The sequence below is a fragment of the Neopelma chrysocephalum genome, unplaced genomic scaffold, assembly GCF_003984885.1.
Source record: "Neopelma chrysocephalum unplaced genomic scaffold, ASM398488v2 Primary Assembly neopelma1_24, whole genome shotgun sequence".
Taxonomy (NCBI): domain Eukaryota; kingdom Metazoa; phylum Chordata; class Aves; order Passeriformes; family Pipridae; genus Neopelma; species Neopelma chrysocephalum.
In genome coordinates this window covers 27409354-27426149 of record NW_020897693.1, presented here as the reverse complement: position 1 = coordinate 27426149, position 16796 = coordinate 27409354, and the positions used below count along the sequence as shown (strand labels likewise).

At 39.9% G+C, this 16796-nt stretch overlaps 1 protein-coding gene across 1 annotated transcript in view; it reads left to right on the top strand.

Annotated features, from left to right (window-relative positions):
- Positions 1–244: 244 nt before the first annotated feature.
- The window catches only part of STXBP6 (syntaxin binding protein 6), a 115703-nt gene continuing 99151 nt past the window's right edge, over positions 245–16796 (top strand). Inside the window, exon 1 of the mRNA XM_027709241.1 lies at positions 245–394. The gene's annotated coding sequence lies outside the window, so the exon portion shown is untranslated. The remainder of the gene's footprint in view (positions 395–16796) is intronic.

Genomic DNA, 16796 nt, shown 5'->3' with positions numbered 1-16796 from the left:
TTTGGGATTTGATTGTTCCCTCCCTCCAGCAATCCCAAACTCCGTGTTAACGCGCTTATTTCCTCCTGCCTCCCAAACCAGCTTCCTGCCCGCGCTGCTACTGCAGCTTCTCGCCTGCACCACACGCCTCGCCGCGCCACCGGTTCGCGGGCGGCCCGGGACGGTGGCGGCGGAGGCGGGGGGCGGCCCACGGGCGGCCCCGATTGGCGCAGCCGGCGCACGTGGGCCCGCCCTCACGCCTCGGCGCTGGCAGCGCGGCTGCCACGGCCGCGGGGCACGGCACGGCGGGCAGGACAGAGGAGCGCACGGAGCTTTGCTCCGCGCGGATCCCCGCGCAGCACCCGCGGCACTGCGGCGAGAAGAGGGAGAGGAGCCAAGCGGAGCCTGCAGAAAGGTGGGCGTGAGGGCGGCAGTCGCTTGCTGCGGGTCGCGGTGGCCGTGGGGTGGGCGGGGGCGGCGTGCCCACCGGCTCCTTCGGAGCTGCGCCGCGCCCGCCGCGTTGGCGCTGCCGGCTGCCACGGCGCCCGCGGGAGGAGCTCTCCCAGGAGCGGGGCAGAGAGTTAACGATTAACTCCGCGGTGGCGTCCTCCGCCCCGACCCGGCGCCGGGAGCGCCTGGGCGCCCTAGGGATGCCGGGCCGAGGCAGCTCTGCACCCTCGGGGCGAGGCGCTGTTCCCGGCCGCCGCCGGAGCTGCGGAGCTCAGCCGAGGCGGGCGGTGTGTCCGGCAGCGCAGCCCCTGCCCGCGCCGTCGGAGCGGAGGGAGCGGAGCGGCGGGGTGTCCTGGCCCCGCAGCCCCCCCGGCAGCAGGATTTGCTTGTACGCCGGCCCCACAGTTCTCGCTGCCGGGAGCCGCTGGGCGGGTGGGGAAGAGCAGCACAGAACTGGCCAGCAAACGTTAAGCAGCTCTACCGGTCCCCTTCCAACACGATGTTTCAGGAGTAACCTTGACAGTCCAGTGAAACGGCCACTGCCACCATCCCCGCCTTCTGTTGAAACCAGCTTTGCTAATGGAAAAGTAAAACCTATAATAGCTGTCGTCTTTATCCACTTGTGTTGTGCTGATGCTGATGAAGTCTGAAGGAAATATTTCAGAAGTTCAAGGAAATATTTACCATTATTTAGAGAAATGTGCTATTTTTTTTTCATCATATTGTGCCCCCTGCCAAGCAGAGGAACTTAAGTTTTAGGAATTTCATCAGTTTGCAAATCTATCTTTTTCTAAATATAAGCTGTCTTTTAGGAGGTCTTCAACTTGACTGTTTTCCTTTAGTGAGTCAGAGCTAGTGTTACTGCTTTTCATTGCTTGAACAGCCTTCACAGACCATGACACCTCTCTTAAGAGTTTTAAGAATTGTTGCTCATGTGATAGGGATCATCTGGGAACTCTGCCTAGTGTTACTGAGGCAGACAGGACCTTATCTTTTCCCATCCTGAAATACTGGAAGATGGCAATAAGGTATCTCGTTTCTCTTTTGATTATGACATCTAATCAATGCTGTAGTTTCCAAGCACCCTTTAACTCTGTTTTTTTTCTGTAATGATAGTAAGTTCTTTTAATGAGGCCCTAAGAACTCCAAACATGGTAGTTTTTTTTGTTAAGTAATAAACACAGAAGAGATACTTGTGGTAGTTTGAGTGCAAGTAATCACGATGGTGAGCTGGGATTTTTTTTTTCCCTCACCTTCTGTGAATATAAATTTACAACTTCTTGCCCCTAGGAGGAATGATCCCCTGTGGGGTTGATGCTAGTCTGCTTGATAAATTTATTGAAAAAAATTACTTTCAGTGAAATGTTTTAGCACCTTTCTGCTTGGGGGAATGCAGTTATGGTGTAGTCATGCCACACTAATTTCCCTTCTGTATACTCTTGGTTTTTTATAAGAATATACCTTAAAAGTTGGATGGCAACTTTAAAGATGCACTAAGGGAAAACAATGAAAATAAAAAAATACCGTGACATTTTGAGGTAGATTCCCAAGGTGAAGGAATTTCCAGGTGGGAAAATAGCCTAGGAAGAATTGTGCTGTGGAAAGTAGGGGGTGTTTTACACCTGAGTAAGAGTGTTTGCTGTGGAGACTGAGGTTGCTGTTTACTTGTACATGTTGATTACTCATCTCCATTTCATTTATCTCCAAGTTTCTGACTGTGTCTCCAGGCATGGTTTGGCTTTGAACATCTAGAATCAGGGAAGTGAGATGATAATATAGTAATAGAAGGCTCAAGAAAGAAGTGTTTTACTTTTTTTTCTTCCAGATGTATAGATATTCAGATCATCTCACTCTTGTGTGCATGTGGGGCATATGCTATTTATAAAATCCTCAGTCTGAAGATTTTTCTTTTTCCCTTTAGGTTGAATATTTTTTCTTTGCGCTACTTCAGGCTACTAATACTAGAAGTTCACTTCTTAAATAAGATGGATTCATCAATAGATACTTCTTGTGTTTGTATTGTTGTTACTAGATTAAAGTGTATGTTTTAGAGAATTTAAAAATACCTTTTTTAAAAAATGCTGCTTAGAAAACTGTATGGGATAAGATGTCTTCTGTTTTATTATGAATAAAATTCTGTGGAATGCCAACTGGAAAATAGTAACAGTTAGTCCATTCTGGGAGGAGGCATGCTGTCTAAATAATAGTGCATTTGTTCCTTTGTAATTTAATATCTGTTTCCAGTGAATAACTGGTAAGCTAATGTTGCCAAGGTTGTAAAAAAGTGTTTAAGTCACAGTTTTGGAAACCTGTATTTGGATAACATAATAATAATAATGGCCCATCTTCGCGAGCGAAGATTTGGGGAAAGGTCTTTTACCTTTCCAGCCTGCGCAATGGATTTTTTAGGTGAGACACAGCCTGCGCTGAACTGAGCCCACCCTTTAATCCTAAGGTTCATCTGCCGGGGCCAAGCAAGCTTGGACAATGGCAGTGAGGTCCTCAGGACGTAGGTTTGTTTAGAGTGTCCTTCTCATAGATGGATGGCCACACAGGGCTAACGACCTCCATCAGGCCAGGAGACCGGGATTTGAACCCGTGGTCGCAGCAGTGAAAGTCCTGCACGCTAACCACTAGGCCACCAGGGGTCTCATTTGGATAACATGATGGTAAGACAAACACGTCTTCTGTTTTTAATCAGACAGGAGTGCTATAGCTAACGTGTACAGAGACAAATCAAGTCCTTCAAGAGAACACTCAATTTGCCTAACCTTTGATTGGCGGTCTCTAGCGATGTTGGGGTTTTGAAAAATGGATGAACTAAAAAACCTTGGCATTAATTTGTATAGTAGCCAGATATACCAGTGTATTCATTAATACACTTTTGCATATGACTGCAGCAGTCAGTGCTAACTGTATAGAAGCATGTTTAAATTTAGGCTTTAGGGTTGTCTACTTCTTGTTTTTTTTGAGTCAGGACATTCAAACTAGGGTTAATCTAGTATCTTATCAGTACTAACAAACAGTGCCTAATTGTTTCTGGTTGCTTCTTGTGTAGCATTCCTTGGTTATACAGATCTTTAATACCAAACAACTAAACCTTTTTTTTTTTTAATCCCCAAAAAATTTCTTAAACTTGGAGAAAAGGAGAGGAAAATAGTAACAATAATTCAGACCAAAAAATATGTTAACAAGAGAAGGGACTATTGGTTTTCCTGCCCAAAAAATGTCATGGAACATTTAGGCTGTGATGTTTTAGGCTGGTTTTAGGGGAGTGGGAGGAAGGACATTGCCTCTTACTGCCTTTTTATAACTCCTCTAGGTAATCTGCTATCACCGAAATGAATGATGGTTTCTCAGGAGGCAAATGGATTTTTGAGGTTATATGTAGCAGAAATAAACTCATGAAATGTATTCACTGAGTAACTGAGGGCCAAAAAGAGACCAGACCATTTAACAAAATAATTGTATTCAAACTCTTTCAAAATTGCCATTACCCTCTCGCCATCCGAAAAATCTGTTTCTGGTAGTCTGTTTTCTTTTTTCAGTATACATTTGTTGGAGACTCAGTTGACTTTTGGCATGTCTTGTTCATTGTGGTGCGGGAGAGCTCATAGTTGAACGTTAAGCTGCCTTTTGTTCTGTCTTAAGCTTAGGCGGACATCCTCTGCTGAGGTCTTTGACACAGACAATGCTGTGGGGCTTCTTTGTCGTAAGTATAAAAGATAGCAATTACTTTGCAAATGGGATAGCGTACTTTCCATTTCATAATTTTTCTTGGCATGTAGTGTTGGGAAAAGATTCCTGCTGTGCTGAAGGTCTGGGAGCAGTTTGGACCATAATGTTCCTGGAAGGGTGAGCTGTGTTCTTTACAAGATAGCACTTGTTTGGAAGACCTCGGTTTATATATATATGTGTATGTTTAATGTTGTCAACCTCAGACTTTCATGTGTAGATAGTGGTAATGCAATGTCACTAACCCAGGGGAAAAAATCTAGACATTTCTGTTCTGTAACATTTTGATTTCCTTAATAAAACAGGAGCATTGGGAGCGTTTAAGATTGCTCAGTGATGCAGAATTCTTACCAGTGGCTCTGAACGTGAGTTATTAGAAGTTTTACTGTGATAAACTGATATGAATTAAAGACTAGTACTGAAAGCTGAACTTCTTTTTTCTTGCCCTTTAAATAAAGTTCAGGTCTTTTCACTTCATTATCTCTTCTTAGAGCTTGTGTGTGTTTTTTATATATGTGAAGTTTCCAAGTAGCGTAAAACACATAATGTAGTTATAGCCAGATCTGTTAATAATAGGGAAACCCCAAAATTACATATATATGTATGAAACACTTAGAATGGAGAGACTTTGCAAAGCAGGTGTCTGGATAGGTTGAGTTTTTCTTGTCTGTGCATAAACCAGTTCAATTAAACCTGTGTCACTAATAAATAATAAACTTGTTTTGGATTAGATTTCAGTATAAGAAGTTCACCTACTACTTCAGTTAAGCTGAACCAAAATAAACACGGTTAAATTATTAATAAAGTTCTGTGGCTGCAGAAACAATTCCTTTTACTTGAAGCATCACCATAAGGTAAAATTGGAAATGTCACTGATAAAATTTGGTGTTTGCCTGCAATTCAGCTGCAAAAAATAAATACTTATAGTTTCTTCTTGATAATTGGGCTGGCCAACAGGTTTGTTACTGATTCATTTTGGGTTTGGGTCTCCTTTTCACAAGCAGTTCTGTGCTCTGCATGCAGGCTTCTATATCTTGCAATTACTTGCTTACAGAACCAAAACAGTAATTCCCTAAGTTTACATACAGGTTTTTTTCAGGATTTTTCAGGTGCAAAATTGAAAGGTAATTCAGTTTTGTTTCTACCTTTCCGCTTGCTAGTGTATTTAAGAGGAGGAGAAGAATAAACAATTGGGCATATGCAATCCAGACTTGGAAACTCCCTCTTGGTAATTCTTAGAAATAGTGGGATGTTCACAAGCTTCCTCCTGAATTGTTTGCCTTTGTGGGCGATTATCTGAGCATATCAGCTTTCTGTATTCACTTAAAGGGACACAGTGCTCAGTTCAACATTGTTAATCATATATAGAAACAAAGAACATGATCAGTTATTGACAGATTAAAATTACACTGTTAGAGTGAGTTCCTGTTAGTTGGTTTATTTTCTTGAGCTTTTATGGCGGGCTCCTGACAGTGTAATAAAGTGTTCAAATGCTCTGATATGCCCAGAGGTCAGTGACTAGTCTGTTAGCACCTTTATGACTTTAATATAAATATGGCAAAGAATTTTGTGGAGTGGGAATTTGTTCAATATAGGTTAACAATCAACTCTACCCTCTAATAGCATACACTTATTATTCTATAGGATTCCATGCTGAGGCCTTAGTCTTTTAGGCAACATGCAGTGGAGAAGGGATGGGTGCTCAGAGGAGATGTGCTCTGCTCATGCCTGGCAATGCAAAGGGGCTTCTTCCTCATGGCCATCGATTCCATCCTGATAGGCATCCACTGCAGATGGGCTCTGTACCTGTGGCCTTTGACACTTTTTTTCATTGAATGAAAGTTACAAGATGCAAAGAGACAAAAAAGTGTCTGGTGTTTTTCCATAGGGAAGGACCAACAAAAGAATTTGCATTCAGCTGCCGTTAGTCTCTTAAGGACAGATTTAAAGGTAGGTGTTGAAACTCAAAATTCATAAATTAGTTTTGTAATTTTAAAATCTATATGCGGAAGTGTTTGCCTGAACAAAACAGTCTGACTTTGAAATATAAAAAACCCCAGAAGAACACAGAATCATAGAACAATTGAGGTTGGATGGGATCTCTGGAAGTCCTTTTTTCAATTATATTACACCATTTTATTTAGAAGAAAAGCTGTGTTAAGATTAGCTTGTTTTGGACAGTGCTCTCGGGCACATGGTGTGATTTTTGGGGTTGTCTGTGCAGGACCGGTAGGTTGACTCTGATCCTTGAGAGTCCATTCCCACACAGGATAATTCTATCATTTGTTTTGGGAGATGTAGAAAGGAAATTGCTGCTTGTAAATATAGAGGCTCACTAGTTATGAGGGGATATCAAAGAAAGGAGACTTTGTTTTGTAAGGAGTGAGGTCAGACAGGCATTAACAAATGGAATTGAGTTTGTTACTAGAACTGAAGTTTTCCTAACTTATGTTTTTTTGAGCCTTCTTAAATAGGAACCTTTTCAGAACCATCTTATATTGTGCCTAAGGTATTTATTTTTGTCTTGATCACTAAGGAAGTTCACTTTCAGTGTGTTCTTTGGGCAACGATTATTCTTGACTGATTTTAGTAAAACTCACAACTTAAGAGAATTGAAATAATGTGTCAGTTGTTCATTTAAATTTTGAAAACATCAATTTTACTTGTAAAATGTAGCCTGTGCACATTTGCAGCTGTTCAGAAGTGACTGTCAGAGAAGCAAAGTGATTCAATAGCATAGGAAGTGCTGGATGCCTCTCACATCACTGCTAATGTAGTATGATCTATATTTGAAAAACGTAAGCAAGAGTGAATATTTACGCATTTTAAATATTTTTTTCTGGATGACAAACTGGTTTGGCTATGATATCAGACTGAGGTTGCTCTAAGTTAGGGTATTTGGATCACTTTCAATTTACAAGGACCTGAAATACACATGCAGAAATTCATGATTTAAGTGTGTGTTTTGAAGATTCAGACTTTATTTAACTCCAGTGGAAACTAAAGGCTGTAGTTGACTTCACTGAGAATTGAACAGAGCAACTAGGTATGCTTTATCCCATGGAGTTGCTTTCGTTTTCTATTTCCTATGCATTTAGTTAGGCTTCAAACATTTATTTAATATGTAACTGTGGGACTTAAGTGACGTGTTTCTTAGGTACTAAGATCATAGTTGCAGTATATAATCTATTCTTGAAATACCCAAATCTAAGATTTAGGATTTTTCTTAGGTGATTGATTGTATCTTGCAAAATTGTTAATTAACCTGCAGTTTAGACACAGATTGCATTTCTGATTCAGTCTGGGCTTAAAATTGGAGTCTTTTATGTCAATCCTTGCATTGACTCTTGTGAGTTGACACTATCTACTTTAGGTACGTGATTATCCTGTGACCTGAGATGTCCATGTTTCCTGTCTAGTCAGCGGAAGGAGTCTGAAGCCCTGAGGGCATAAATTGCAGCATTATAGTTTCACAAAATAGTAATGACATTACTTCAGTGAGCAGTATTAAAAAGCATGAACAGAAATAGCTTTTATGTGAGTTGAGAGTAAGACAATACAATTTTGTGACTGTACCGTGTTAGCTGAAGCAGGCTATGTCTGTTGGGTTACAGCTCATCATGGCACATGACTGTCCCTGCATGCCCCAATTTATCAAGGTGATACTGAATTGTGGATTGTTCTTGTCCTCAGCCCAGGGGATTAGTTGCATGGGGATGTCTCTTGAGAAAGTTTTGTGAAGGTAAGATTATTGATTATCTGTGAAATTTCTCAGGATGAAGTTAGGACCTGTAACTTAATTTAATGGTGTGATGGAATCTCAAATATGACATTTAACATCTTAAAATAAAAATAAATCCTGTGTGTCCAGTGATTTAACTCAGAGCACTTATCTGACCAAATGTTAATATGCCAGCCCCTAAAGGATTAAGAAACCAGTATGCGTATACCTTGATTAAGGAATCTAATAGAGGTGAGCTATGTAAAGGACACCTTCAGATCCTCAGAAGAATTACATAAAAAGCTAGTTTAAGGTTCTCTTCAGTTGCTAGACAATGTTTCATTTTAGGGGACAAGAAGTAGGCTATTAAAATATTTTAGACTTTGGTAACTTTTAATTTATTTATTTTTTTTGTAAAATTTATGCATCTTAATCTCCTAAAAAGAAAACTTCAAAGATAACATCTGCCTGCTAAGAAATGCCTTGGTTCTATCTACTTTTTTCCTTGAAAGAAAAACATATGTGTATATATAATTTACATATGATGTGTGTACATACACACACACCTTCCCAGTGGATTTAGTCATGTCATATAAAACAACACTGCGTTAAACTGTTTGTGTTTTTTTTGAGTGATTGTTCCCATGAAAGAGACAGTAATGTTTTGGAGTGAAAGTAGAAGTGCTTATGATGGTTCCAGATATCTATGAGTCTAACCCTGCTTCTGGTTACTTCTCTATAAATCTTTTTGTTCTTATAGAAATGACTGCTTACTTGTGAAAGTGGACAGGTCTGGGCTGAGACAAGGCTTCATCCTGTTGTCCTTCTGCACTCCTATTAGGGAGGTAGTAAGAACATATTTGCATCTCTGCTTTCTATTTCTTGCAACTAGTTTATTAGGGAGCTGACTTGGTTTTCTGGATATTTGTGTAAGTAAAACTGGGAATTGTCTAGTAGTATCAGACATTTGTTTATTTCAAATTTGTCCCCTATGGAAGCTTGTGAGGCAGGCTATAGTCAAGATTGCAAAATGGGTTGTGATTAGTTGCTTGTTTCAAACAGTAATAGCTGATACCTTCAAACTATAACTTTAAAATGCTGACTGCTTTTTTGTGTGAAAGTAGTCTTGTTACTCATTTAAAAGCTAACTATGCAGTTTGATTTTTTTGTTCTTTGTATTCCATTTAAGTTACAGTGAAAAGTGCAGGAATGGATTGTCTTTGCCAAGTAACCCAGGTTCCACTTTGAGTGCTAAGTGAGGCTTCCTTACAGCCCTCTCTGAGCAGTGATCAAGCTGAGGAATGCAGTTGTGCAACTCTGTAACACAGACCTGGTTGTCCCACAAGTGCTTAGCAGATGCTGAACTCTCCCATACATCCCTGAGCTGGGTGTGGTGAACCCTCATTTGCTGATGAAGGAAATGACCTTAAATGAGTTGTATAAGGTCATATTCTAAGGTAAAACCGTGATAATAATTCATTTCTAGTTCCTTTTTTATAGATTATCAGTGTATCAGACTTTTTCTTTTAAGCAATTGGTGAAAGACTTGTAATCAACTCAGTGTGCATTTGAAGTACCCGTGGTATTAGAATTTGTGGATTTATGCCATGGAGAATCTTGCCCAGTGTTTAACACAAACTTCTTCCTCATTCCAGTTTATAACAAGTCTTATACTTAGGTTTCTAAAGTAAAACAGGCAGTGATGTATGTGGAACTGTTTTTCTGTCTCTTTCATTGTGCACCTGTTGTGTCTTCCTCTGGAGTCTGACATAGTTCGTGCATGTGCCCTGCACATAATCTGTGCATGTCTCTACACAGAAGGAAATGAAATTTCACAGGTGGAGCAATAAAAGCCACTCTTGTGAAGGTGTACTGTCTGGATATTTCTTAGGGACCTGGTTTGGTAGCCAGTTACGTGACTGTATTTACTCACTTCCTGCTGGTGACAAAGCACTAAATCCTGGGTTATTTTTCTATATGAACTCCTCACTATGTGGATTTATTTCATGTTCTTACAACATAGGCATGTCTGAGCTTCAAGATATGCTCAGTTTTGATGTGAGTATTCATATTTATTTTTGCGTTTTCATTTAAACATTTGCCCTTTCTCCCTTTCCAAAAGGTTGGTATGAGGTAGGGTTGACAGTTGATGTCTGTTACGACTTTAAAAGGGAACCTTGTTCTTCTCATAGAGGGATAAGTACATAATTTTGCTTGCAATAAGAGAAAAATCCTTTTTTTTCATTCAGTGAACTACCCTGAGGTGGGGGTAGTAGGGATCAGAAAAGTAGAAACCAAACTGTGATATAATGTATTGTGGTAAGTTATTCTGAATAAACTTTTCTGAAAATGGAAAAGAAATACTATATGACTCCCAGAAAGTGCAGCAGTCACCTTAGAAATGTGTCTGAGATGGAAGTGAGAGTTAAGTACCACTGAAACGTGGAGAGGTGCAATTAGTAGCCATCAGAGCTGTGTAAGCTATTGGGGGTGTTTATCTGATTAATGAACCAGTAGCACTGGTTCAGCTGTCCTCCTTGGACAAGGTCTCAACTGTGTCTAATCTCTATGTAATATCACTCTTTGTTTTATGCCTTTATAATTTTGTCTGTTTTTTCAGCATTTCTCATTATTTCTCATCTTCTTGACCTTTCTATGTGTCTTTAATCATGAGGCTGCTCTCTTTCAAACCTCATTTAACAGTACCCTTGGACTTCTTAAGGGACTTCATATGTGTATGTTTCCCTGCTGTGCATCACCTTAAACGTTAACTTTGGCATCTTTGGACAAAAAACTTTGACTAGAGATTGACTTCCTTCATTGATAAGTGAGTTCTCACCTTTCCTCATGTTCTTATTTCCTTATCTAAGTAATTATACTTTTCGAGCTTGTCTTAGAAACAAGATAACTTTTGGGGAGGGTAAGATGTGACCCAGCTGACTGGAAAAGGGGAAACATTGCACCCACCTTCAAAAAGCATGGAAAGGAGAACCCTGAGAACTACTGATCTGTCAATCTCACCTCTGTGCCTGGGAGGGTCATGGAACAGATCCTCCTGGAAGCTCTGCTGAGGCACATGGAGAACAGGAAGGTGATGTGGAACATCCAGCATGTCTTCACTGAGGGCAAGTCCTGCCTAACCAACTTAGTGGCCTTCTGCGATGGGGTGACTCAATCAGTGGACAAGGGAAGGGTTACAGATGTCATTAATGGACATCTCTAAAGCCTTTGACACGATCCCCCACAACATCATTCTCTCTCTCCAATTTAGAGATGAATTTGATGAGTTGGACTGTTGGATGGTTAAGGAGTTGGTTGGATGGTTGCATTCAGAGAGCAGTGGCCAACTGCCCAGAGTCACAATGGACATCATTGACAGGTGGTGTCCCTCAGGGGTCTGTATTTGGACCAGTGTTATTTATATCTTCATTTAAAGCAGAGGGATCGAGTACACCCTCAGCAAATTTGCAGATACCTCCAAGCTGAGTGGTGTGGTTGACACACCTGAAGGTTGGGATACCACCTAAAGGGACCTGGACAAGACTGAGGTGGGTCCATGGGAATCTCATGAGGTTTAATAAGACCAAGTGACAGGTGCAGTTCCTGGGTGAGGGCACCCCCCAGTATCAATACAGGCTGGGGCATGAGCAGATTGAGAGCAGCCCTGCCGAGAAGGACTTGAGGATGCATGTGGATGAGAGGCTGGACATGAACTGGCAATGTGCACTTGCAGCCCAGGTAGCCCATCGTGTTCTGGGCTACATCACGAGAACCATGTCCAGCAGGTTGAAGGAGGGGATTCTGCCCCTATACTCTGCTCTGGTGAGACCCCACCTGGAGTACTGCATCCAGCTCTGGGGTCCTCAGGACAGGAAGGACATTGACCTGCTGGAATGAGTCCAGATGAGGGCCGCCAAGATGATTAGAGGGATGGAGCACCTCTCCTATGAGGAAAGGCTGAGAGAATTGGGATTGTTCTTCCTGGAAAAGAGAAAGTTTTGGGGTGACCTAATTGCAGCCTTCCAGTACCTGAAGGGAGCTTACAAGAAAAATGGAGAGTGACAGGACAAGGGCGAATGTCTTTAAACTGAAAGAGTAGTTTCAGATAAGTTATTAGGAAGAAATTCTTTACTTTTAAGTGGTGAGGCACTGGTCATCCAGAGAAGTTGTGAATGCCTCATCCCTGGAAGTGTTCAAGGCCAGGCTGGATGAGGATCTGAGCCTGGTCTAGTGAAAGGTATCCCTGTCCATGGCAGAGGAGGTGGAACTGGATGATCTTTAAGGTCCCTTCCAACCCAAGCCATTCCATGATTCTATGATTTACTTTGTAGCTTCCATTTCTCTCTACTTTCCTTTTTCTTCCCTTTCACAATGTTTCTTTATTGTTCTTGTGAGACTTGAATACTTTAAATGAAACAATGAAATTATTGATGATTAGGGATAAAGGTAATTGTTCTGTAAATGCCACTAATATGTACTGGATCTTTCCAGATATGTTATTACAGTCTATGCAACACACATTGAGTAAATAATAACTGTTATGAATAAATGCTTTTAAATTAGCAGGGCTGGATAACTGGTATCAGAAAATCTTACACACTTCTTCCAGCTTTTCATTATATAGAATAAGGAAGAACACTGGAATTATATTAGACAGAGAACTAAATGGTTGCTTCTTATGCTGTAGTGAAACAAAATAAGCTAATGCTCTACCAGTTCTAAAGGGTCACTAAAAATAAGGAAAAGACAAATTTGATGTAGTGGGTGGTTGTTTGCCTCAAGAGTATGGTGCTGGCAAGTCTAATATATATACTTTAATACTGTATTTAATAAAGTGTAAAATTTGAGCAGTGTACATTGAAAGGCACGAGAAATACATCCATTAGTTATCTTTTAATCTTTTCATTGGAAGGAGCAATTGATTTCAGTGTGTGATTATCTGTATAACAATCCTTGATTGATTCCAGATGGAAATCTTTTGATTATGTTTGAGGTTCCTATGAAATTGTTCTTTTCTACAGTAATAAAATAGTCTGTCTTGAGTATATAAATGATGCTAGAATTGTTAAGCTGAGTGAGCAACTAAAAATAATGAGCTGCAAAGATTTCAAAGTATGCATCTGATTATTAGGGCTATACCCACAGATATCCTTATCTGGAAAAACGTCTATTGCTTTCTTTACTTGCTATGCAGATGACCATACAAAAGATTCCTCTTTGAAGAATGAAACATCACTAGGCATAGTAGCTGAAAGCACAGAACATACTTAACTCTTTCTTTCTCAATCTCAGAATCTTTCTCTGTCATGAGGATTTAGAAGTAGCTCTTAAAATGATGTAGCTTTTGACAAATTAGTATCCTTGTAAAAATTAGATGAAAGCCTTTTAAGAAGTTGTAAGAACAATATTTGTATCATGTGCTGTGTGCCTACACTCATGGCTCCTTTATTATAGATGCTGATTTTTCCAGTTGCCTGTCTGTTCTTGCAATCCTTCCTGTATGAAATTTTCTTGGAGAGACAGAAGGTTCTCAAATACTAATAGATCCTGTAGCCCATAACACATGTATACTTTGCAAATGAAATGCTTCTTTCTTTCTTCAGACAAATGGAGTAATGCTAATTGTTCTTTTTTGAAAGCAAAAAACCTCTGAACTTTCCTCCCCTCTCCCCCTGCCTTCCCCACCATCCCCCCTGAGTACTTTGGGATATTAACTTTAAAATTGTAGTTGACTCCTTTTTTTTCTTCTTTGAAAACATGTAGACAGGAATAATAAAGATTTTTAAGTACTGCAATCCTGATAGTATTCCACTTCTTAAAAAGCATTCAGTGCTATTGGAATCTTGATGAAAACATCTGAACTTCCAGAAGACAAGATTCAGCTACCTTAGCACTGAATGGCCAGAAGAAAGCATATATGGATACCCATTTAGGGTAAGACCATATTAAGGATGTTGTTTAGTGGTTCTCCTTTTTTGAAACTTCCCTGCCTATCTGTATGTGTTGTTTCATTGGTGGCCTACTGTATCTGTCATGCTGAATATCATCTTTTAGTTTATATTTTGGCTCAGTGTCACTCCTCAAATACCTACTGTACACATTGCACATAAGCTTGCTATTAAGAAAAAGCCCAAACATTTTAATGTTTCTCATATCTGCCGAGGCTTGAATTCAGACCTTTGAATTTCAGGTTTTTGTTTTTTTGGGTTTTTTTTTTGCTATGGCTTGAGAATCAGTTATGAAATTGCAGGTTCTGCTTTTACCCGAGATGTGGACAAAGATCGATGAATTCTGTAAGCCACTTAATCTGTTTAAAGGCTAAAACTTGCTGAATTCAAATGTCAAAAAGTTAAGGGTAACATAATAGCTAGTACTCACCAGAGTCGGGAAGAAAAAAGTGAACGTGTGCAAAATGGAATGGACTGCCTTATTTTCTCTGTGGAGTGTGGGAAATTTTGTGTTTGATTGGAATTCTTTGCTTTTGTCTTTTATTTATACTGTGTTTAATGTATTTTATTAGTGATAATATCTATGATAAAATGCATGGCTGAATCCTCCTTGCATAATGGGAGAGCTATGAGAAGAGCTCTTAAATATAAGTAATTATCTGTGAGGCTTTAACTGCCTGTCCTGAAGATTTCTCTCAGGGATTTCTCCAGTTGTTGAACATAATGAGCACAGAACCTCATTAACTTTAAAGGTACTTGTGTACATCACAAAACTCTGAGTCTCTGTTTGGGTTTTCTTCCTCTTGGAAGAGGACATTTCTGCTTTCTTGTAAGTCCGTCCTGTCACTGTTGCACACTTGTCTTCATACAAATTAGTAGGACTTCCCTTCCTTTTCTTCTCTTATCTTCTTAGTTTTCCTTCTCCTTGTCCTGGTGTCATGTACTTGGATTGACTTTCTTTTATCTCCTGTTCCCTCCCTTCACCAAATTTTACATGCGCATGAGTGGTTAAAAAGACTGTAGTTGCAGCAGGATGCTTACAGGTTACAGCATGATTAGTGTGAAAGATTAATATTAAAAGATGATTTCAAAGAAAGAAAAGTGTGAAGCTACCAGCAAAAAAGTGTAAAACCTTGATGTTTAACAAGATGTAGAATGCCAGTGAAGAGTATTGATCACAGAAAAGTATTAGTAACAGTGATCTGAATAAGATTTTAACAGTTTTGGAACAAGATTCTAGTTGATGCAAATTTGTTTAAAAATACTTTCCTTCTGACTTCAGTGTACATTCTCACATTTCTCTAGCCTTCCCACTGTATTGTAACAGGGCTTACACCCCGAAGTTAAACTTTCCTTTCAGAAATGAATAAAGAAGGAATTGTGTTTCTGGTGAAGATAGCTCTAGAGCTGTGTGCCAGGAAATACTAGATCTGAGTTGTTCTTATTACAGTTGTGAAAAGGCATCAGAGCAGTAAATAGTTCTACTGTATAGCAGGAAAGACAAATAAAGGACAGTAAACATTTGGGTTTGATCTTGAATTTAATTTACAAAGTTTATTTAACAAGACTACCTGCTTTTGTTATAGAAGAACAGGAACTTTGGGCGATAATAAGGTGAGTAGCAATTTGAGTTTCTATTTATGCCTTCCTCAGGTGTTTGTACCTCGGGCTTACTGGGTGTCAAACACCTTGAAGCAGTTACGTATATTTGCAAAAGCTAGAAGGAATACTGCATACATTTGAATACTCAGCTAACATTTGTACGTATTTTAGGAAAGCTGATAGATCTCAGAGTAAACTTACTGGGCAGCAAATGTGCTGGTACAGTGAAAACACATCTCCTCAGTGTGAACACAGCTGTACGAGCTGGCTTCTTGATTACTGGGAAATAAGATCCTGAGAAGAGTGAGCTTTCCTAACAGAAGGCAGAGAAAACCTGGTGATGTTTGAAGGATCTAGTTCTTTCTCTCTGTATGTGAAACATAATTAGCATCGTCTTTGCAACACAAGGCAGGAGCAACCTTCTTGTGACAGCTTCAGAGGCCATACTGACTGGGTTTGAAAATAAAATCCTGTAATCCTCTGTTGGAATGATAGTGTAGCCAGGAAATAGGGCTGAAGTCTAGTCTTAATTTGTTTGGGGTGTTGACAAATATGAGAATGAATAGAAAATTACGTAGGCTTGAAAGGAAGATGAAATTCATCTTTCATCATCAATTACAGCGGAAATAGCCAGAATAGCGTGTTAATTTCAAGTGAACTGTTCAGTGTTGATTTTAAAAGCCCTGAGATATGTAAGCCATGTCTGTTCATGACGCTTGGGTAACTTGAAGTTGTGAGTGTTGTTTTCCCTTTTACCTACACCCCCTCCATTCATATTTTGAAATTATACTGGGATTGTACCACCACCTTCAGTTGTGTGATTGCAGTGCTGTAGGTTTCCCCCTCCCCATCTCCTTAAATAAAGGTAAAGAGAATAAGGTAATTGCTATTCTCATTGAAAATGTGTTGTTAAGTAATAATAATGAGGGCATTTTATTAAAACTGTAAAACTGTCCTAGATCTCTCTCACGTCAAAACGTTGTTCTTCGAACAAAGCTGAAATACTAAAACCTGCAGTCTACCACTGTATTTGAACTGGAAGATACAGGCGTAAAGATCTGGTTAGTGTTGATTTTTGATACTAAGTTTATGTAAGAAATGGCAGTTGGTCATTTCTTTGTTACTCCTTCTTCAGGGAACACACCCAAAAAGCCAATAAATGCAAGCTTATGTGGATCAGAGTGGGTAATATTCCAAGGTTACAGCATTCAGATCCAACACTTTACTTCTAATGCCTTTTCTTCTGTATCGCCTGCATAGTGCTGCCCCTTCCCCCCTTCAACAACAAAAAAAACCCCCACAAAAATTATATACTGAAGGTACATGAATTGGGAATTTGATAAATGATTTAATATCCTATA